The 24,310-nt window shown below is 32.8% G+C and overlaps 1 pseudogene; it reads left to right on the forward strand.

Annotated features, from left to right (window-relative positions):
• Positions 1–582: 582 nt before the first annotated feature.
• LOC133193895 (fucolectin-1-like) lies at positions 583–2,557 on the forward strand (annotated as a pseudogene).
• Positions 2,558–24,310: the final 21,753 nt, after the last annotated feature.

A 24,310-nucleotide genomic window follows, 5' to 3' on the forward strand; every position in this document is an offset into this window, starting at 1 on the left:
GATGAGTCTGCCATTTTCACTTTGTGGGAACGCCAAATGAGCTTCAGTTACTCAAGAATTATTGATCAAAAGTGTTGTTTAGTACCTGGTTTAATTTAGATGTTTTGGAATTTAATAAAGCATTATTGTAAAAAATAGATAATTATATTTCAAAACAAATAACACGATATCACCTCAAATATTAACACTGCATTTCTTTATTATTTAAAATTATGTAATGCCAATCAACTGGCTTATATTTAAATACAAGCATTGTATAATACGTCTTTATGGGAATAATGTTTCGATATTTCTAGTAACATTTACATAATTTGTTTATGCATTAATATAAATATTTTTCATGTATTTTAATTTCTTGAAACGAAAAATATGATATCAAAACAGCTAACACTTTAAAAGAATATCCATAAAAAGCCTACCCATTAAGAGAAATCTTGTTTTCTTTCAGAGATGAGAGTCATTTCGATTAGGGCTCTGTTTGCCTTTGCTGTGTTAATTAGTTATAGCAATGCGTTTATCAATAGAGAACGTTTCACAAAATTTCCTACTTCGCATACAGCTTTGAAAAATGATTTCTTTCTGATGGAAGACCATGCAAGAAGTGCATTATCGTGTGCAACCAAATGCTCAGAAAAGAAGAAAGACTGCCTAGCATTTTGCATGGAATAAGCAAACGCTTCAATGCTTGTTGTATAGTAGGACTTTTGAAAACACCTCACTTTCTACACAACACGATGGAGAGTGGGAGCATTTCATCATCAGAGGTATGCAGAAACTTATCCTCATACCATCTTATCATTTAGGTTTTCCTATATTTCAATGTTTTAGTCATGTCAGGATAAACTTTGGCATTCTGGCTCTGGGGCCATTAAACTTAGACGTGATCACTTTTGATCTCAGTCTCACTTTTATCAAAGGAATTAAAAGTGGAAAAATTTGATTGAGATCAAAAGTAAGCTTGTTTAAGTTTTATGGTCCCAGTGCCATCTTTTCGGATGCTGACAACTTATGAATAAAGGTACAATGTATCATAAATTAATTTAATTCCAATATATTTAAGTTAAATAAATTTTCAAAAGAAGTTAATGAAAAGATAATTCGGTGCATAAAAAGTATCAGAATTAAATCTCTAAAACTAAACATATCTCATTTTATTACTTGTATGAATATAAGTATATAAAACTAGACCTTCTTTGGGCAGTGGACAGAATGATACACCCTGGCATCCCGTGCACAATGGCACCATGTAATAAAGATTCTGTGAAAGTCCCATTAAATTATATTCAGTGGTACAGGAGTAGTTCCTGATAAGAAATGGGTACCCAAAAACGTTAAGGACGGACGGACACTCCCATCACTATACTGACTTCAATGAAAAAAAGCTAATGACAATAGTATTTCATTTGTACGAATAATTGCTTAAAGCCGTATTTATTGAATTTGTTGAGGGAAATCCTGAAGTAAAAACTGAGGCAAAATATCTTCCAAATTTCAAGAATTTTTACATCTCTCTCTCTCTCTCCCCCCCCCCCACACACACACACACAGCAGAAAATGCACTGAATTAATTTGTTCTCATTCTTTCAGCCCTTCAAAGTATTGCAGTTACCAAACCGACAGAACAATCATCAATCTTTCTGTTCTACGAATCTGGTCTAGCTGTGGATGGAAATAGGAGTACGGATATCGATGATGAATCCTGTTCACACACAGCCCATTCAGATGATAGTCCATGGTGGAGGGTTGACCTTCTGAACGTTTATTACATTGTAACTGTTAGAATGGTCAACCGTGGAATGGATAGATATGGAATTGGTATGTATTACGAAACAACCGCAAAGACCTTTCTTGTCCTGGTAACAACATAATTAAAGCCAATTTTTATTTGTAAAACTGTGTTTGTTTGTTTGTTTTTAACGTCCCTTCAACAATTTCACTTATATTGAGATGCCATCACTTGCCGGTGGGGAACTGCTAATTTGGACCTGTTCTCGGCACTCACGGCCATCGAGCAGTGAGAGATCCTTATTATGCCATCTCCTACTGGGACATGGGACCTCGGTTTTCGTGGACTCATCCAAAGGACCGGTTTCCGTGTCACCCAGTGGAGTAGAACCCGCCACTAAGGGAACAACTCCTGAATCCGCAAATCTAAATCAAATCAATTAGAATGTCATGTGCATGGCATGTATTTCACCAGTGTTTTCATTCCATGAAAATATTTTTCATATTGCCCAATAGTCAATGTCCAGTATTATTTGTATTGTTGAAATCATGCACTTTAAGATTTAATATAGGTAAAATAATGAATCCGGAATTTTAAAAAAAGTGATTTTTTGTAGATGTGTCTGATCGCCTTCGTAACGTTACCATAGCAGTCGGAGATACCTTGTCAAGTATCTCAAAACTGTGTGGATATTATGGTGGACCTGGGTCACTTGGTGAGCTGGTCACTATTGACTGCCCACCCTACATCACTGGACGCTATGTCAAAATCTCATTGGTCACTGCTGTATTGACTTTATGTGAAGTTGACGTGTTTGTTAATCCAATATGAATTAAATATACAGACTCGATGTTTGTTTTGAATTACAAATAAAAATTGTTCTTGTTGGATTTATTATTAAGATCTGTCAGCATTTGTGTAGTTTTATCAGTAAGACAATGATTTTTGTCTAGTAGTTCATTGTTTTAATTATAGAGGAACAAAATGAAAATATTAATATTAATATTCACGTATATGTCAAGCTGTTTTACTTTTTATTTTTTTTATTCTAAGATAAGGTATCTCTCATAATTACAGAGATATCTCTTATTTTAAAGAGATAGACTCTATAAAAAAAGAAATATATCTCAACTTAGAGAGATATCTCTCTAAAACAGAAATATCTCTTTCTCTGAGAGAGATATCTCTTTTTCCGAAAGAGATATCTCTTTTGCTTTGAAATATCTCTCTTTCGCCCAGAGAAATATCTCTTAACGTTTAAAAGACATCTCTTCACTTTGAGAGATTTCTTTCTAAACTCACTTAGTTATAAGATCTATATCACTAAGTTCAAGCTATATTTCTGTAAGCTAAAAGGATATCTTTCTTTGTTAAAGAGCTATATCACTAACTTCAAGAGGTTCTTTTTCGATTAAATGCCATACATGGTGTATATCTAGTATTGATCAATTCACTATGGCATGCATTTTGTATTTCATGAGATCTGTACATACAAAAAAGAAGAATCTTATTATAATTCATCTCAAATCATTTAAGACAAACGATAGAAGAAAAAGAGTCAAAAGCAATGTAAAAAATAATCGAAAGCTTGAGGGTTATTATGGAACACTCTGTGCTTATGTTGGATGCAAGAAAAATATTAATAGTATACAATTTCTATTAAACAATTATTTAGCATATTTGACAAAGAAAACGCAGCTTTTAATGGCATTTCTTACTTGGAAAACAATATGTACATTATATACCAAACAATTTAGAAATTGTAAATCTTTAAAATTTAATGAAATTCAAAATATAATTTGTAAACACTATGCATTTAGAGATATTTCTTTGCATTAAATATCGAGGACATCCAGTTTATTTTTTATAATTATAATTTATTCAATGCTCAAGATGATCATTAAATATACATGTATCAATTGTAGAGAAACTTTATAATGAAAAAGGATCTAGATCTAAAGATGAGAGATATAAAACACTATTTTTCCAAGCGTACTCTAAGCACGATTTTTTTTTTGGGGGGGGGGGATGCAGTGAACTGCGACAGTCAAAAAATTCTGGCACATACATGTATGGATTTTCTCTTTAGTTACGATGGCTGTTCCGAAATTATTGAGACATTTACTTTTACTCTATAAAAACAAAAGAAAAAAAAAACCACAAAAAAAAAAAAAAAAAAAAAAAAAAAAAGACACACACAAATGTGCAAAATTTCTAATTCAAATTATAATTAGATAGGTCCCGGTGAAATAATAAATTTGCTTACGTCTATTGACGTGGCGCAGCATTGCTACGTCATTTTGAAGTCACGCCAGCCGTAGATCTTTTCTCACGTTGAAACGATCGGGAAGCGTCAATTCTTCTGTCATCACATATAACATTTTAGAAATCAAACTCTCTTTTTTTTCTTAAATGATTCTTTAAAGAAAATAAAATGTATGTTGTTGTTATCCCAATGTAAAATTACAAGTGTCATATACAGGCGGACTCAGCATAATGCGATACCAATGCTTGTACCGCGGGTAAACGTTATTTAATCCGTAATACGGTCGTTGTCCGGAGGTCGAGCCTTTGTTTTTCCTCTGGTTGGACTATTTGTAAGAAAAATAATATACCTAGAAAAAACAAACTCTTAGACATGTTTCCTTTTCCACATTATTATTATTTTAGCAGGTCGTTTAAACTGGACAAGAGTTCTCCACAGCGGTACACAAAATTTAAGGTATGCTCTGTGGCAAATTACGCACAGTGTACATCAAATTTTTTTTTACGTGACCTGAGTCACGCAAGTGACTTATTGATATGAGTTTTTGTCCGTCGTTGTGTTGGTGTGTAGTCGTGCGTAAACTGTCACTGACAACATTTTCAACTTCTCAAGATCCACTGGACTAATTCCGTTTAAATTTGCCATAAAGTATCGTTAGGTGAAGGGAATTCAGGTTTGTTCATATGAAGGGCAGTGCCTTGTTTCAAGGGGAGATAATCATGAAAAGGCAAACATTGGGTGGCGTCATTTAAAAATCTTCTCTAGAACCAGGTCTGAAGGTCGTGTGTTCGAAATACGGCCGCGAATGACCTAGGTCGATAAAAAATAGATATAGCAACTGTTACTTTGTCAAGCTCTTGGCACTTTGAAGTGAAAGTTGCGTGTCTTTAGGATGAGATTTTAAAAGCCGAGGCCCCGTGTCACGGTAGGCGTCGGAAAGATAAAGAACCCTCATTGCTCAATGGCCCTGAGTGCCGAGTAAAGGTCTAAATTTGAAGCCCTTAACCGCTATATGGTGACGTCTCCATATGAGTGAAAAATTCTCGAACGGGACGTATGACAAAAAATAATATGTAAGCATCATTATATAACACTGAGACGCATTTCTTGACATAGTTATATGATAATTCTAAAACCAAAATTCTATTTCACTTGTGCTCGGTTTGACAGCAGCTCCGGTTTGATATTTCGACTGGTGAGACCGATGCTCTTCCTGGGAGAGTGTTTACAGTACTGTCATTACCAAAACCCATAGATCCAATGCTCGAGGCTATATTAGCTAGTACCTTCCATCAATCTATCAAATTTATTGCAGAGATATCAAATTTCAAAAACATACTTTTAGATACCACATCTACCCTGATCTCTGGTGAAATCAAAAATAAAATTAGCTTTGTTTGGCCCATGAGACTCTTATTTACTATGGCCGACTCACATAGATTGGTGGGGTCCGAAGAATTTTTTTTCAACCAATATGGATCATAATTTTTATTTCGTAATATTCATCCGGATTTAGGTGTTTGTACATGTATGTTTGAGTAATATATACAGAATGGGGAAGAATGATGTAAATGCTTGACTGATTGAACAGTAATTATTTATAAGCGTCTATGTGATGTTGAATAAATGCGCATCACGAATCTAAGTATGACTGTCGAAGGCGCTTTATCGAAATGTAAACACTGTATAGCAGAACTTGATGGCATAACTCTCTGTGGTTATGTGTCTTTAAATGGCAAAAGAATACTGACAAATCAAGTCAAATAATAGTTCTAAATACAAATTTCATGGCACAATGTCCTGTCCGATTTGCTAGATGAATCTAGCGACCATGGTTGAATTCGTGCATATGATAACGACTGTATGCCAATTTAATGTCGGCGATTTTTAATACCATGTATACAGTTGTAAACTAATATGGTTTGAAGATCATTGACGAAACTGGGAATAAATTGGGACCGGTTTGTTGTAAGACTATAGGAAACCCATGATGCCCGGATAATAGTACTAACATGTGTCATTTCTGAAATTGAAAGGGCTTTAAGTGCTCCACTGTCAAATACCTAGTCCAATTTCATATACAGGTATTTCTTCTTCTTCTTTTTTTTTTTACTGAATCTTATATTTTCACCCATATACTTTGTTTTGTATGTTTTTATTTGCATGTCAAAAATATGGCAAATTTACCGAGTTGTATTTTGAAATTTAAAAAAATATAAGTTTTTTGGAATATCAGTCATATTAAATGTAATGCCATTTTCTGCTTAGAAAACGGGGATCAGAGCTCATTGGCTAGGAAGAAGCAGTAATCAGTGCAATATTGAAGGGGGAAGGGGGCAAACTTTAATTTAAACTACCTCAGGATGCCTCCATATCAATATCACTTATCATGGCCTTGCTGTTCTTAAACAGAAGAATTTTAAAGATTTTTTTCCTATGTTTTCCACTGTCATGGTAGCTCATTCTGTAGAGCTCTCGCTCCGTGATCGGAAGGTAAGGGTTTCGAGCCCCGGCCGCGACTGAACAAATTCGATAAAAAAAAAAAATAGGTAGCAACTGTTTCTTCGCCAAGCGCTCGGCACTTTGAATGAAAGTTGCGAGTCCTTCAGATGAGACCTTAATGACCGAGGCCCATGTCACGGCAGGCGTAAGCACGATAAAGATCCCCCACTGCTCAATGGCCCTGAGTGCCGAGTAAAGGTCTAAATTTGAAGCCCTTCACCGGTATATGGTGAAGACTCTATATGAGTGAAAAATTCTTGTACGGAACGTAAAACAACATACAATCAATCAATCCTATGTTTTCCTATGTAAAACTTTGATCTCTCATTGTGGCCCCACACTAACCACCCTAAATTTCAACAAATTTGAATCTACACTACCAAAGGATGCTTCTATGATAATATGACTAATCATGGCTTTATTGGTCTTGAGCAGATTTTTTCAAGATGATTCCTATATTTTTTCTTATGCAAAACTTAATTGACCCTCTGTTGTGCACCAAGATTTGAACAAACTTGATTCTACAATACATAAGGTTGCTTCTATATAAGTATGACTAATAATTGCTAAGTGGTTCTTGAGAAGAAGATTTTAAAGATATTTCCTATGTAAAAGCATTTTATTGTAGAAAAGGATTTATCAAGAGAAAGTTTCAAAAATGTTATTAACTAAGCAGTAATTAATTAACAAAGATTGCATTGAAGTCTAAGGAGACAAGCGATTTTTCTTTTAAAAATAAATATTCAAATAAAAAGAATATTAATAAATACTCTGGTGGAAAGGTGCATAAAACATTAGAAACAGATTGACAATTGAAAAAGATTTTTTTTTTTTTTTTACCAGATAAGTTTTTTATAATTAAATTTTTCAAATAAAAAGAGATGGAGATAACTCTTACCAAAATTCAAAGTCATAAATTAGGACACATCCCGCCCTTACATGCTAATAGTAAAAAATGGGAATTATGTCTAGATATAATGAGTATTAAGCACCTACATATCTGTCGTGTATTCAATTTCATTGAATCTGTTGATATTAGGGATGGAATAACTTCTTTATTGCTGATTTAGCGTCCAACTTCTCCTGCTAGCTTCTGAATGCCTGACTTTCCCAAAGCTTTGGCTTATATACTCTTTGGTTTGGCTAGTCCATTCCAAGGGTTGCCAGGTCATCCTATTATTTCAGGTCTTCAATGCATTTTACTTGAATGCCCCTTAACCATTACACCTATATATTTCTATGTAAAACCAAAGGGTTTAACTCTGTTGTTTCTTTAGCATTTGTAAAGCTTTATACGTAGATTGTTAACTATGTACGATCACAACTTGTTTTTCTAACAATCCTGTGCAAAATGTAAAAAAAAAATTATGTCAATAAACATCCTTGTAATTTGTAGACCTTTAATTTGTCAATACGTGAAATGTAAAATTTATTGTGTTGCATTGCGCTAATGCCCACAAGGTAAATAAAGTTTAATAGAAAATATCATAGTAGTGTTACCATATTTTATGAGGCTGTGAGTATGATTTTTTGAAATAAAATGTTTTCTTTTTTCATATTGAACACATTATTAATATGCTTCATGTAGAAGAATTCATGATTCGAAAGAAAATAGTATAAAAAATCCATCGGACCAGTTTGTGATCATATTAAGGGCGATGCGGTGGGGTTCATACCCAAAAGTGGCTGTGGCTTAAGGGGTCTGGACACAGTTGCATAGCCGTTTTTGTTGATAACTTCAGATGTGTACTGCAATGTATACATGGACAACCCCTCCCTTACTTACAGGAAGAAAAAAATAAATCGGTACTCCGGCATTGTTAAAATAATAATAATCAAACAACATATATCAGCTATAAAATTCGTAGTTATAGAGCGATGCAACGGGAAAGACAGTCATAGAGACTCCTTTAAAACTTTCAGTTTTGTGAGCATAAAACATTAAAGCAGATTATGATTAAGTAGCGTAAGAGAAAATAACCTAAAAAAAAAATAGACCCCTTACAAGAATGTATACAAAACTGTCCTCCACACATGTTCTTGAAGGCCTTTATATTTACCCCCCCCCCCCCTTTCCCCAAGCTTTATTTGAAATGCAGAAAATCTTCTATTTTTTGTGTTGAATGAATTTGAAGATTTAAAAAAGGAAGGTGCGCTCAAGGTCAAATCCCCTGTGATTTGTATTTCAGTATGATTTTACAAAATAATTGGTATTTTTGCATAAATGTCTTTTTTAACCCTTTTCGTCGCCCCATATACATGTATACTGCCACCGTTTATCAGAGAGAAGTCAGCATATGGCTGTTCTCTACGATGAATTACACAATGCATTCAGCTCCTGATGAAAAAAATTATCGACTGTTTTATTATCATTTTGGTAAATTGAGGTTAGTATATGGATGCTCATATAATTTGTTAACCCTTTATACTCATCAATTCAGTATGATTCATTTTGAACTGATATCAGGCCAGTATATGGCTGATACATGTAAACTGTATTCTAGTAAGTGATTTACTCTTAAGTGTGTTACTTGCGGTGAACTAATTAATGTCCATGAGGTCAGCATATGACTGTTTTTAGACTGTATTGTAGTCGTGAGCAAAGGAAAATTTTTTTATTCTTTTATCTTCCTACAAACATTGAGACTGGGAACTATATACGATATACATGAGGTTAGCATACAATTGCTCATATTTAGTCTAAGTGTGTTTCTATATTCTTAGGGATTGAGATACACAGTTTTATTTACGTTTATTTGGTGCATATTTATGCACCAGTTTTGTACAATTTATTCATAAAACAGGGTAAATTATATGCCTTTACGTTCTATACAGTGTTTGCAAAATTGAATGTAGTAGTCATAAACTCCTTTACTGGGCAAACATTTGTACAGTGTAATTTATATGAAGTGCCCTTTCCTTGGATGACGTTGCATGCGTCATGCAATGTTACAACGCAAAGTGTAATAACGCAAAATGTAATTGCATTTTGCGTTATTACATTTTGCGTCGATGAAATGCATGGAGATAACGAATAGTATTCAAGCTCAAAAGTGCATTATTAAACATTTCAACGCAGAGTGTAATAACGCAAAACGTAAAATCAAACTTTTTCGGATTATTTCATTATGTGTTATTACATTTTGCGTCGAGATCAACGCAAAATTCAATAATGCAAAATGCAACACAAGATTTTGGGTCATTACATTTAGCGTTGTTACATTTTGCGTCGAGATTAAGCAAAATGCAACAGCTCAAAATGTAAGAACACACCTTTTGGTCAGTCAGGTTGAGAATAATTTTCAATTGAAAAGTGAATGAAGAAAATAAACGGCAAAAAAAAAAAAAAAAAAAAAAAAAAAAAAAAAAGGAAAAATAAACATATGCTAAATCTTACATTAGACCTGATTAAAAATCAGTTGATAATTATTCAAATCATAGGTGATGCAAATTAGAAACGTGCGTGTACACAAGTGTGTGTGTGTGTGTGAGGGGGGGGGGGTAATTTCGTTGATCAATGTATCAGTTTGCTTTTGCTGATGAGCATATATTATAATATTTGTGTAGTTATTTTTATGTATGATGATTGATGGTGATAAGGGTGATATCTGGTTCATTGACAAAATTAAGAACATTTTTTCAATGCTATGCGCTTATGAAAGATAATTCTTGATACAGCATTCGTAATTGAAATAAGCCCAAGAAATACATGTAGCATCCCAAAACTCAACAATCTTCATCGTTGTCATTCCGACTCATAAGTTAAATATGAAAATTCATTTCTTTGTAACATTTTCAAAACTTAAGCTTCTCCGTTTGATGAAAACAATCAGCTATACCAACTTCTGATCAAACACTTCAATTTTGCAAATCAACTTAAGTCACACACAAAATACACAGTCAGCCCTCCTATGGGAACGATAATTCTAGAAAAAATATACCAAAGTATTCCAATCATCTTTTTCTTCCTATCTAAAAGAACAACGAATTAGATCTAGAGAAAACGCGATTTTTTCCCACTAGATCTTGAAATGTGATTATGTTAAAAAGATGACTAAGTTTTATTTGTTTATCTATTTTTGATATATTCATTTATTAAGTTTTTTTTTTATTTATCCACTCTTTAAAGATGAAAAATCAATCTAGAGCTGCCGGACATTTCAATGCAGTGCAATATTGTGTCAATTTAAGAAGTTTTTCTTCCTTTATCGTTTATTTGCTAAGATGACTGCAATTCAGTTCAGTTGCACTGCGGTGTGGTTAATTATGTGGTTTATTATTTTATAATTGATACCGCTGAAATAAAATCTTCAATTTCGTCATTTCCTACATGTACACTTCCCTTTTATAAAATTTTTGTTTGTAATTGGTTGTATTTTTTTATTTTTGATATTTTCATGTTATCCAAGTACGTTAACTTTGATCATGTACCTCTTATCAACGTAGGAAAAACGGTCAGGGCTTTCTGATCTCATATTATGCAACTGTTCAGTGTGTATGCTATAAAAGTCTTTCGAGTGATAAATTTATTAAGAGTTGATTAACATGTACAAATACTGCTCCTATATTAAACATAACATTTTACATTGCATAATGTGCTCTCTAAAAATTTTTTTTTCAAAACATGAGAACAGGAAATTATTTATTTATTGTTTTCAAACGCGTTATAAACAAAAAAAAAAACTCTAAAGATCACAAGTTTTTGCATAATACAATGTACAAATTAATCAAAAACGGAAAAAATAAAGGCAATTTCAGTATTGAAACGATCTCTCTTTCTCCTTCTCTCTTTACTGTCCCCTTCTCTCTCTCTCTCCTCTCTCTCTCTCTCTCTCTCTCTCTCTCTCTCTCTCTCTCTCTCTCTCTCTCTCTCTCTCTCCAAAGTATTCTTTACAATTTGATTTTTTTTTTTTTCAAATTTCATAAATGTATCTGGTAGGCATCGATTAACCTCTTATCTGTTATCTAAAGTTTATTTACATGAATCAATAAAAATACATTTTTAAAAATTGTGACATATGGTGAACGTCGGAGAACACTCTACATTGTAACTTAATGTTTTAAACAAAAAATTTGCTGAAGACTTTAAACATTAATTTTAGATGGATTATATCATTGTAAATTTTATTTCTTGTATAAAACACAACCTACATTGTACATGAATGGAATTTTGTGGTTAATATTTAATGTCTGTCAAATATTAATAAGACCGATACATCATTTTTTTAACGCCATAAAAATTATCCCAGGATACTTGTGTAACAATTAGTTATTGCTAAAGATTTCAAAGTCAAAGAAACATGCAACTAGCGATATATATTTTTAAAAACAACTAAGGAGTAATTTCAAACCAGAGTCAATTGAAAGGAATTGATCAGGAAAACGTCAATAATGCGAAACATGCGACAAACGTAATTAAAAAACAAAATAGAGTTATTGTTGACATTCTTCAGGACAGTAACAAAAAAGTAACTACACATCTTGAAACTATACACTTAAGTTGACCGGATGTGGAGGTTTTTTTTTCCTTCATAAAAGTAGGTACCGGTGGATGTCTGGCGTGACAGAGGGTTAAACAGATAAACAGATATCGTAATTTTAATCCCTTTGACTCAAATGAAGTGCCATTGACATCACATTTTTGATCATATTAACCGGATTATACTGACAAAGTACATCATTCAAAATTGGTTACAATTTTTCCCTTTTTTTTTTTTTATCAAGTATTGTCTTAGCTCAAACTATAAATTAATGAAATAAGCTTTGTATAAAATTGTTTTACATACCTTAAAGGTTGTTTATAGTACGAGGCTGAATCAAACACTCGTCTCCTGTTCCATTGACATTTTGTACATAAATATAGTGAAATACATTTCAAATAAATATGGTTGTGTATAATGGTGTAAGAAGAAAGGGTCTGAATTTGAAACTTGGAATATTTATTATAAATGCCTGTAATTTTTGGATTTTAATCTACATTTTTAGGGAATCAATAGTTTTGTGTTGAAAAAATTGCAATATTCAGATCTCTAAGAAATTGGAAACATGTGAGTAGAATAACTATCCATATGTGCATGAGCTGGCTTTATTTATTCTAACGCATTATAGAAAATCTATTACCGGAAGATTTTTTTCCCTTTTAATATGCTTGATGATTCGTCAGATCATAGTCACATACTTTTGAAAGAAATATGAGTGGATACTAAACAGACCGATAAATAGACACCATTAGAATTTGAGTGAGATCAATGTATTTTGACGATGAAAGCTCTTAAGGGGTGCCTCATATTTTTACTTTTTACGCTCTCAAATGGGTCTCTGAAGCACGCCTATGAAAGTTTACAATGTGGTAAGCGACTCGTGGGGAGGTTGCTAACCACTATAGCTAAGGTCAGTCCGTTAGATTGTGCTGAAGAATGTCTGGTCCATCCCGGATGTCTGTCCTTTAACTACAGACGGGCGGCGATATTTTGTGAATTGAACTATGAAAACGACACTACTTCTGTTACGAGACTGACAAATAAGGACGGCTGGATCTTTAGTCGACGAGAATCCTGGCCAATGGTAAGTATAATAATTGTACAATTTACGAATTTTAGAAATTTATTTTTTTGAGAGAGAGTCTAGTAGTAATCTAGTTGTAAATTCACTATACAGGAGATAACTGAAGAATGTCAAAATAAGACGTGTGGATTAAATGAAAAATGTTCAATTGTCCTTCACTCTCCGAGTTGTTCTGCTGCACGTAAGTACATTTACTAGATTAACAATAATTTCAGTGTCTAAAAATATTTGTATCAATTAGCCTATTTGAGAGACTTCAAAAAGAATTTCGTATTTAGGCAAATTTTTTGAATTGTGAAAATATCTTCAAACTTTAAGATACATACCCCATAATTAAATTGTGTGTTAATGTTTTACCCATCAAGAAAAAGTGTATCATTTATTTTAATAAATCGATATTAATTCTTTAATAGAAATGTTTTGTTATTATTTTTATTTACTAATAAGAGGCTGCCGTTTAGAAGCAGAAGCTAATTTTGAATTTTCTCCACAAGGTTATATGTGAATGTTTTCCATTTAGAGACATCCTCTGTAATGACATGACCTCTTATATAGGAGCCAAGACACAGAATTTCTACAAGAAAGCTATTACATTAGGGAAAAAATGCTTGCTTTGTGTCATCGTGACCAAGGCAACATTAATTTTGAAAAAAAAAATTGGTATTTTGGAACTTATTAAAGGTTACATTACTAACGTTTGCATCAAAGTGGAAATGTAACTGTTTCCAAAAGTCGTATTTTGTTCGGACGAGATAAAATATTTTGGAAAACGACTGCTTCACACGCTATATATGTTTAAGGGATCACTGTCTAGTTAGTAGAATATGCCAGTGCATCAACGATAGTTGGAAACGTGGGATAATAAGTGATTCCTTATATTTCCATTTCATTGTGAAATAAAATTGTAAATTTAGATTTTAAAACTGTAGACTAATAGATTTAAATTACACGAGGCCTCACATGTCAATTTCAATAGTCCCCGCCCACTGATGTCAAACACAAAGACAGCCGCTCGAGAATTACATGCATATTAGGCCTCCTAAGAGTCAGACACAAAGACAGCCGCACGAGAATTACATGCATATTAGGCCTTCTTAGCTTTTGACCTTTCGCTTTGCGAAAATTGCATTTCGATAGAATGATCAAGAAATCAACTCTCCGAACTTTCAAAGAAATAAGACCTTTTAAATAGAAATGGAAATATTACCGTGAAAACAAATAATTGGAAAATAATACTATTATATTAATACTAGATTTATACAAGATTATACTAGCGAAAGAGAAGGAACGGAGGTTGTTGAGATCACTAGTTTTTAATGAGTCTTTGATAAACGTATTTACTTTGAAATAAGATAAAAAATATACATCTGAGTAACCGAGCACCAGTTATAATATTCGATACTCGGACGCCCGATCGAATATATGATTAACCGGGTACTGGTTGACATCCCTTATATATAGAGAGAGAATATTACATACTAAAATCCATATCATATGTCATATCTGCCCGAGGGCTGATGTGGGGCCCAAGGGCTGATATGACATATGATATGGATTTCAGTATGTAGTATTCTATTTATCATATATTTAAAATACTTAATATGCGAGTTCACATAAAATCACTGAAGAATGTTTCGTGCATGTTTATGACCTTTTTCTTTAAAATCTAATAAAGCAAATTTTAGGTCTTTGAAAACATATTAAGTCCACAGATGTTAGTAAAGAATTATTTTACATGTATATTTAAATAAAATCAAGTTAATTAACTTTTAAACTTTAAACAAACGTTACTTCCGGTTTGATATGGATTTTTGCCCACCGGTCCGATACGTGATATGGATTTTCCGACCGGTCCTTGATATGGGGTATTGTGACGTCGCCCGTATCGCACAGTGCAAAATCGATGTATTTACTACTAAGTGTATGATATATATATATATATATATATATATATATATATATATATATATATATATATATATATATATATATATATATATATATATATATATATATATATATATATATAAGGAATCACTGTCTAGTTAGTAGAGTAAGCCAGGGCAAAACGATAGTTGGAAACGTGGGATAATTTGCATAACGGGCGAAGCCTGTTATGCATAAATTATCTCACGTTTCCAACTATCGTTGATGTCCCTGGCATACTCTACTAACTAGACAGTAATTCCTTATATTTCCATTCTATTGTGAAATAAAATTGTAAATTTAGATTTTAAAAATGTAGACTAATAGATTTAAATTACACTAGGCCTCACATGTCAATTTCAATAGTCCCCGCCCACTGAGGCCAAACACAAAGACAGCCGCACGAGGATTACTTGCATATTTGGCCGTCTTAGCTGCTCCTGACCTTTCGCTTGGCGAAATTTACATTCCGGTAGAGAAAGAAATCAACGCAACTAACTTTCAACGAGTTATCACAGAGAAAACATATATATATATATATATATATATATATATATATATATATATATATATATATATATATATATATATATATATATATATATATATATATACATACATGAGCTACCAGTTTTACTGGGTTGGCCCCGAAACAGTAAAATTTCCCCCCACACAGTAACGATTCTAACGTCTTTCAATTTTTAATTATCTCTTAATTAGGGCACATTGTGCCTCCTAGACCCTCGCCGGACTTTACGCATGAAGGAACGAAGACAAATCATTTGTTTTCACACTTCCATGTAACCGTATAATTGTTTATTGCATTTTTATAATATTATCTAAATATATAAAAATTTGCTTCAGAAGCACGTATCTTAGAACTATGTTGGCACTGTAAGTCAAACATAATATCGTATTAATAATTTAATTGATGTACACGCACTGTTGAGAATTTAAAGGCGCCCCCTAAAAGTATTTTACATGTACTCTTCTAAAGTTTCCTTCTAAATTAAAAAAAAACTTACCGATAATTCGATAAACTATCAACATGATCAAAAATCAGGGAAAATTTACTTTTTAAAGATTGTAAGTAGTTCGATTGTATTGACCAAATTTTCTCTGCTTTTCACTGCATGTGTAAAATGTATAGTTATATATAAAAATATCAAGTTTTAATACATACTTACAACTTGTAGATACCGATACAATTATATTATATGAGTATTATCTTTAAATCGTACTTTTTTAATGTACGAGGGGGAAGGGCTGGGGGTTCAGTTGGTTTGAGTTATAGTATGTACATTATTATATATAATTGGAGACATTCTGACTGTTTTCAATCAATTTCCATTTATTTATTTTTCATTGATATGTACGATCATACTATTTGTGTAACGAATTAGTGGGTCAAAAAGTTGTGTATGTGTATTCTTGAGTAATTATAATGAATAGGGGCGAAGTTGATCGCAACAATGCCGCTAATTTTAATGCTTAACGTAAAGTCTGCAACAGTAAAATTCCAAAAGATGGAGAACCCTGTATATATATATATATATATATATATATATATATATATATATATATATATATATATATATATATATATATATATATATATATATATATAAACGAAGAAATTCACCTTAAAATGACACTCATTCCCACCCAAAACCGGAGTTGAATTTTCGACCTTCAAAACCTGCAGGCATGCTTATGAAGTTATCTTAGGAATAAGGCATCTCTTAAGACAAACTTACGACATATCTTAGTCTTAAGTGCGGTCAGCGAACTCTCGTCTAAACCTTTTATCCATTTTTTTTTTAATTTTTGGTCATTTTTTTTTTCAGAATGTCATCCATCATTCTTGTCTCTCCCAGCAAACGTCAAACATTTTAGTTCAGATATTGCTTTAGATTTCGGTAGCAGCCATAAATTGTCCTGTTTGGAGGGTTATAATCAGACCGGAGAGGGAGTCGTCACGTGTCTGTGGAATGGAAATTGGAGTGATGTCAACTTTAGTTGTCAAAGTAAATTCACTCATGCCTTCTTTTAATTAATAAAATACATACATATACATGTATATTTGTACAGATGTCTCATCCATGTAGGACTATGTTTAATTCTTTACATATTCTTTGCATATATGTGGGCAACAGGTAATGTTAAATGTTATACCACAGAAATACACCGTGGAACCTTTTCTCAGATATCTTTTCTAAAAGTGTAATAATGAGAATGACGAAGCCGTTTCTTACCGAGCTTTTATAATAATCTTATATGTATTCTACAAATATTCTATATTTTTTTGTAAACTGAACATGACAGTCGATAAATCTAATGCATTAAATCTTTCCTGATTGAAGTCGCTTCAGGACAACTCTCTACAGGTCAAAGATAACTCACCCCAAATTTAGGACTACAGGCCTTGTCAAGACAACTTGCCAATGTGATTTATTTATAAACACATTTTAATAGATAATTAATATTTATAAATATATATCAACTCTGAAATATTTCTTTATGCTAAAGAAGGACTTTTAGAGCAAGTTTTATTTATCTACATTTGATATAGATTTTACATGTATATATGTTTTCTGATGATACTTTTTTCGTTATTTCTGCTTAACAAAATATCTTTCAATGCAAAAAAAAAAAAAAAAAAAAAAAAAAAAAAAAAAATGAATAAATAAATAAATAAATAGATGTCTTTATGAAAACGTTGCAGTGTGGATCACTAGTTTTAAGTGTTAAATTACGTAACCTGTTCAAATAACACTTCAAACGGGGATATTAACGGTATTTCCATAAAAAGAATATTTTGCATCAAAATCATTATCGAAAAAAACATAATGCCAGGCTGTTGACACATGTAGCTGTAATTTTAATATTTCAAAGTGAGGAGTTCATAAGTGTATTTCCGCTGACATATACAAATAACTTTCAAGGCAATATACAAGAAGACAGTTAAGATTAGAAAAAAAGACCCCAAAATAAAAATGATTACAAAAAATGTCAAAATATCCCATTGGAACAGTTTACATCAGTTTCTATTCAATCATACCAAAATTGTGCATCTTCATTCGTATTTAAAATGTTTTATAGATAATTAATTATCATGCCTTTTGTGTGAAATAATTCTCAAACTTAAATCGCACAATAATGTAATTAATTTTTTATCACGACATTGTTTCATAATATTAAAGCTGTGGTAAGAGAAAAAGCTCCGCGTGCAATTGCTGAGAAGTCTTCTCCAAAATGAATATAATTTACTAAAATGTATCGAGACAGAGATAATGCACTAACGCAAATGAATATCAATCCTAATTCATATTAAAAATAATTGAAAATAAATGAATGAGAACAGAGGGATATAATTAGTAATTTTGATATAAATACTTCTTCATAACTTTAGAAAATAGCAAGCTTGTATTCAACATGATCTTCACTGATCGAATCGGGCCAATATAGGGGGTGAATGTTTGATATGAAGAAAAAAAAATCTTTTTTTGAAGAAAAAAAGAGGGCCACAGTGAGTCATATTGATATGTCACTATCCTTAAGTAATAACGATTCAAATTTGTTTCAAATACGGTCCCCATGTCTAGGATAAGATCACAACAAAAAGTCATAGAGTGATATAGGAATATATGAGAAAATATTTTTGACACTTTAATTTTCAGATTTGTACGGATACAGTTGTACATATCCACTTTTACTAAATATTTAAATCGGCTTCAATTATAGCACAATGGTTGGATCAAGTTTGTTCACAATGATCAAAACTAAGTGTGATAAATGAAAATTCTTTTTAAAAAAGATTTGAAGATTTGCAACAATTCTCACGAAAAATGTAAAAAACGTACAGTTATAAAAATCAAAACACCATTAATATATTGATATATCATAATCCACTTAGGAGTAGATTCAAGATTATTAAGTCAAAGTCCCTGACACCGATATATCCACAATAAGGGATTATAATCATTTAGAATGGAGGGACAAGGTTACTCGGATGAGCATTGTACATGTAGCCATGGCCTGCTGTTTATGCAGAGATTTGTAAGAAAGTTTCCTTATATTTCTTTTTCAGAAAACCTGAAGACAAAGTGCTATTATAATTACAGTAACGTAGTATCCAGTTCGGTCAATGGGTATAAATGGGATGAAAATAAGGTAATGTTTGTTGACGATTTAAGTAAGAGGAATATTTACCCGTACTTGTACTTATGAACATCATAAAAGATAATCATGTCGACATTCTTCTTCCTATCCTCACCACAGGGGATTGTATTCCGGATTGTTAAATATAAAATAAATTTAAAAAAAAAGAGTCTTCTTTAAATACATTTAAAAGTTGTTAGAATAGAGATTCTGACACTTTCAATCAAGAAAAACCACGTTTAAAAAGACATACCACACACACATACATAAACACTTGTATATAGGCCCCATATGGAGAAATGATGTACAGTTTATTCATGAGGTTGCTCTCGCGTGATTTCTTCTCATTAATATTCATAAGATCCTGCATAAACTCGAAATATTCCATTTCTTTAAATTTTCATATTAAAACCTGCAAGCACAGTTGTGTTTTGTTTTTTAAGCCTCCGTCATAGTTATTTGGGTAGAATTTTGGGTTATTAACAGTTGAGAACTCATGAAACCATCTTTTTTGGTAATAAGTAGGTCACACTGATGCAAGAAATTGCCGTTTTCAAATTAAAAAGGCGGTCGTAACTCTTCATGAAATGATAAATCATCTGTATTTTAAAAAAAATAGGCATTCGTTAGCACCTATTAATCGGCGGAAGAACTCTGTCAACTTACAATAAACACTTATATTTAATCACCAAAAATGATAAAGACACCAATTCTGTGCTCTTTCCTTCATTAAAACATTATACTCTTACTTCGGAATTTCAAATCAAAAAGGCGGTCGCAACTTTCACTTTGGCATCAACAATATTGTCATTTCCGGTAGAAGATAGTAAGAAAACAAGATGTGTTTGTGAAACACTGATGCCCCCGTATGGCAGCTTATCGCGAAGGTTAAAGTTTCTCAAATGCAAGTCAAAATCCAGGTCAAAAATTAAAAATGTTAAATTTGAAAGCCCTAGCTGCAACTGTTCAAAAGTTATGGCGAAGGTTAAAGTTTTTTAAAAGTAAGTAAAACGTCAAGGTCAAGGTCAAAGTTGTTGGTATCCAAAGGAAGGTCTTGTCACAAGGATTACATATGTGAAGTATGAAAGCCCTAGCACCAACCATTCAAAAGTTATGGCCAAGGTTAAAGTTTTTCGAAAGTAGGTCAAACTCCTATGTCAAGGTCAAAGGGTCAAAGTGGTTGGTATTCAAAGGAAGGTCTTGTCACAAGGATTACATATGTGAAGTATGAAAGCACTAACCCTAACCGTTCAAAAGTTATGGCAAAGGTTAAAGTTTTTCAAAAGTAAGTCAAACTCCTAGGTCAAGGTCAAAGGGTCAAAGAGGTTGATATCCAGAGGAAGGTCTTGTCAGAAGAAGTACACCTGTGAAGTTTGAAACCCCAAGCACCAACTGTTCAGAAGTTATGGCCAAGGTTAAAGTCTCATAAAATTTTGCAAAAGTGGGTTCAACTCCAAGGTCAAGGTCAAAAGGTCAAATATGATGGTACCCCAAGAAAGGTCTTGTCACAAGAAATACACATGTGAAATATGAAAGTCATAGCTCCAACCAATCAAAAGTTATGGGCAAGGTTAAAGTTGACAACAGACAGACAAACAGACAAACAGATAAACAGACAAACAGACAAACAGGCAGACAGGACAAAAACAATATACCCCCGGGATCTTTCGATCCAGGGGCATAAATATAAACATCGGCGGAAGAACTTTATCCGAAAAGTTAGTATATAAAAATCTGCGGGTTTTTCTTCGTTCTCTTTATAAACCTTTATGGAATCTGTCGCCATTATAGCTCCAATATGGCCGATATGTAAATGAGAAGAATGAACACCATTTTTCCATATGCTATGATCCTCATGCAAAGCACCACACATTGTATTTCTTTTGCCTTGTATGAACCCCTTGTTGCACATAAATAATATTAAGTAAAGTAGAACAGAAGTACTATTTATTTAAATTAATAACAAGATGTGTTTGTGAAACACTGATGCCCCCGTATGGCAGCTTATGGCGAAGATTAAAGTTTCTTCAAATGCAAGTCAAAATCCAGGCCAAAAGATAAAAAAAATGTTGATACCCAAAGAAAGTCTTGTCTCGAGGAATACACCTGTGAAATTTGAAATACCTAGATACAACTGTTCAAAAGTTATGGCGAAGGTTAAAGTTTTTTAAATAAAAGTCAAACGTCAAGGTCAAGGTCAAAGTGGTTGGTATCCAAAGGAAGATTTTGTCACAAGAATTACATATGTGAAGTATGAAAGCCCTAGCACAACCATTCAAAAATTATGGCCAAGGTAAAATTTTTCAAAAGTAGGTCAAACTCCTAGGTCAAGGTCAAAGGGTCAAAGTGGTTGGTATTCAAAGGAAGGTCTTGTCACAAGGATTACATATGTGAAGTATGAAAGCCCTAGCATCAACCATTCAAAAGTTATGGCCAAGGTTAAAGTTTTTCAAAAGTAGGTCAAACTCCTAGGTCAAGGTCAAAAGGTCAAAGTGGTAGTTGGTATCCAAAGGAAGGTCTTTTCACAAGGATTACATATGTGAAGTATGAAAGCCCTAGCTCCAACCATTCAAAAGTTATGGCCAAGGTTAAAGTTTTTCAAAAGTAGGTCAAACTCCTAGGTCAAGGTCAAAGGGTCAAAGTGGTTGATATCCAGAGGAAAGTCTCGTCACAAGAAATAAACATGTGAAGTTTGAAATCCTAAGTACCAACTGTTCAAAAGTTATGGCCAAGGTTAAAGTTTTTCAAAAGTAGGTCAAATTCCTAGGTCAAGGTCAAAAGGTCAAAGTTGTTGGTATCCAAAGGAAGGCCTTGTCACAAAGAACACACATGTGAAGTTTGAAACCCCAAGCACCAACTGTTCAGAAGTTATGGCCAAGGTTAAAGTCTCATAAAATTTTGCAAAAGTGGGTCAAACTCCAAGGTCAAGGTCAAAAGGTCAAATATGATGGTATCCAAAGAAAGGTCTTGTCACAAGAAATACACATGTGAAATATGAAAGTCATAGCTCTAACCAATCAAAAGTTATGGGCAAGGTTAATGTTGACAACAGACAAAAAGACAAACAGACAAACAGACAGACAGGACAAAAACAATATACTCCCGGATCTTTCGATACGGGGGCATAAAAATTCAACACCAAAAAATATTCACATAAGATAGCTGTAAGCCTTAGTTGAGAATCTTACTGATCAGTTGTCTCGATTGCCAACACTTTAAATGTAAAATGACGTGGCAGAGGTCAAAGGGTAAAAACAGGGGTTTTCCATGTTTTAAGTTCTATGCTGTTCACATGATAAAAATTTAATGATGTTTAATGATTTTTTTTCTTGAACAATTTCTTTTTCAAAACATCACACTTTGTGGTTGAATACTATCAATAGAAATATTGCACATCTGAATCTAATACAAACTAATATTGTCTTGATATTGGCACTTTGATCTAAAGAATTTCAAAGATCATGTCCTATTCGATTGTACGACTACCTTTCCTTTTAAATTTTTTCCTTCAAATTTTGCCCTTATACCTGGTTATCTAAAATATTTAAGACTTTTATGTATTATAATGGGAAAATAATAATTTTTTTAAAAATAGTTTTTAGAAGACAGATTTTACTGGTTTATTTCCCGAACTATTCGCTAAATTGAGCATAAATAATCCAGTAAAATGCGCCTTATAGAAACACCCCAACTAGCAGAGACAAACGTGCCATGAGTTCTATTTGACAACGAAGTAGGGTCTTACATATCACTAGCTACACGTAAGGCTGACAACGATCTCCTAAGTGTACCCTGCATAACGTTTTAGTCTTTTAAAGAAAAGGACAGAACATCTGTAAGATTTATGCAATTTCTCAACAAAAATATAGCAAACAATTGAAAACTTTGAAAGATAATGGCTATAGAAAATGGCACTCAATTTTCTTTTTCAGGTTTGAATAATGTAAGATTTTATGAGTAAAAAATAATACGACTTCAATCTGTGCCTTTTCCTTCTTATTTTTAATGATTGTTGTTTAGGACTATTCTGCCGCCTAGATATATTTACACTCCTTGATGGTATTTTGCTCAGGTGGCAGAGGAAAGTCTCGGATTAGTTATCGTCAAAAACAAAGTAAAAAAGGGGAAACTTGAGGTTTGAATGCATACTTCATGTGTTTTTATAGATAGAATAATTTATATGTGCATTTTGTTGGAAGTGCTTGCGTTATATATATACAAGTAGAGCTTTTTTAAAAAACTTGGCAGTCTTTAGCAACAGCCTTAATTTCTTCATCAACTTTTTACTGACATTAGCCCTATGTGAAAGTTCAACCAGACGCTCGGCTTTTTCCGTAAATTTCGACTCTGCTGCTGGTCGGAGTAGGCCTAAGCCAGACAGTGCAAAACAAAGAAAAAGAATAATACAAGCTGACAAGCAATAAAGAACATTTCTGTTTACAATGAAAATATAGAATCGCTTTTTAGTAATTGCTATAAAAAAAAAACTAAAGTGCTGTTTGGATTTATTTATGGCCATTTTCAATAGTTCGTTTTGTCAATTTTTTTTTAAGATTGAAAATCTTGAAAAATTGTTAATTAAGTCATACGAAAATTAGATCACCAGAAAATTATCTCCTTTGCCTTGAAAAGCATTTTAACCAATGACATAATTGGAAATTTTTACATCATGTAATTCCTACCAATCACAAAAGAGAGGAAGTCCATAGTCCGAAGACAGTAAAACACTTCAACTCTGTATACCGTCTTCCAAGGAAGACTGTAATAAGCCACTTTAGTGTCACTATCATTATTCCAAGGATATGGAATAGAAATACGTAAATAAACCAGATAAAGCTCAAATCCGAAACTTCCTCAGAAAAGCAGGGTTGATTCATGGGATGAATTGTAGCTTGCATTTGAAAGGTAGCTGGCTGAAACAATATATCTTGCTGTTCAGTGGTATGAACAGGTGTCGGTTTGCATTTTGTGAGTTAGCGAGTTAGCGAGGTGCATGAGCACGGGCCTGGAAGCTGTTACGGATCTAGTCAAAAAGTGAGTATAGGCTAAATTTCATTGAAATTCTGAGATTTTCCCTGTACATGTGTCATCAACTGGGCTCAATAAGTAAGTAAAACATGTTTTGTTCGTCAAAGCGCCAAACTCCTCAAGGGATTAAATAAATC

Source organism: Saccostrea echinata, unplaced genomic scaffold, assembly GCF_033153115.1.
Source record: "Saccostrea echinata isolate AGI-Se365-2 ecotype Australia unplaced genomic scaffold, CSIRO_AGI_Sech_v1 ptg000028l, whole genome shotgun sequence".
Lineage (NCBI taxonomy): Eukaryota > Metazoa > Mollusca > Bivalvia > Ostreida > Ostreidae > Saccostrea > Saccostrea echinata.